This window comes from Oncorhynchus clarkii, unplaced genomic scaffold, assembly GCF_045791955.1.
Source record: "Oncorhynchus clarkii lewisi isolate Uvic-CL-2024 unplaced genomic scaffold, UVic_Ocla_1.0 unplaced_contig_14147_pilon_pilon, whole genome shotgun sequence".
NCBI classification, from domain to species: Eukaryota; Metazoa; Chordata; class Actinopteri; order Salmoniformes; family Salmonidae; genus Oncorhynchus; species Oncorhynchus clarkii.
The window spans coordinates 17,431-18,592 of NW_027259073.1; positions in this window are offsets into that span (position 1 = coordinate 17,431).

The window sequence follows — 1,162 nt, forward strand, 5'->3', positions numbered from 1 at the left end:
AGAGAGAGAGAGACAATGAGAGGGAGAGAGAGAGAGAGAGAGAGAGAGAGAGAGAGAGAGAGAGAGAGAGAGAGAGAGAGAGAGAGAGAGAGAGAGAGAGAGAGAGAGAGAGAGAGAGAGAGAGAGAGAGAGAGAGAGAGAGAGAGAGAGAGAGAGAGAGAATGAGAGGGAGAGAGAGATGGTGCAAAATAAAGCTGCCCTCTTTCTAGAGCCAAGAGTCCTCTAGGGAAAGGGAGTGTTACTCTGAGAGGTGGGAGGGGAGGGGAAAGCTGCGGGAAAGTAGGACATTGAGGACAACCATAAATCTCCCCGGAAATAAGCCAGTGCTCTGTTGATCTAGACGTCCAGCTGACTATCTGTTCTCAGAACAATCCTGATGGGCTCTTTACGGTTAGTCAACATTCCTTAAAGGTTCATGTCCAGATTACAGTGAGGTACAATACAATGACACATTCAGAGACACAAACAGATTAAGAGAAGCGGATTGACACAGAGACAGAGACAGAGACAGACATACACAGACACAGAAACAGACACAGACACACAGACACAGTCACAGAAACAGACACAAACACAGACACAGGGACAGATAGAGACAGAGACAAAGACAGACACAGGGTCAGAGACAGACACAGAGTCAGAGACATACACAGGGTCAGAGACAGACACAGGAACAGAGACAGCCACAGGGACAGAGACAGACACAGGAACATACACAGAGACAGATACAGAGACAGACACAGAGACAGACACTAAGACACAAAGACAGAGAAAGATCCAATGATACAGATGTGGCTCCAGACAGACGGACGGACGGGCGGACGGATAGACAGACAAACACAGACAGAGGCACACTCAGACTGTGTAAACAATGCTCTCTCTCCTCATCTCTCAGCCCTCTGACGGACAGGGTCAGAGGTGAGGCGCCACCCGGCCGTCCCAGTGTGTGGAATGTACTGTATGCATGTGTGTGTGATTGTGTGTGAGACATGTGATCTTCGGCCCTTGCGCGAGAACATAGGGCCACAGACATAGGCACCGCTCAGGCCTCAGCTCCATACTAGTGGCCCGGCCCACACGGCTAAAGGCTTTCATTGTCCTCTGGAATATAAATATGGGCCACAGAGTTAGAAATATGACCTGTCCTAGAGACTTCAGAGAG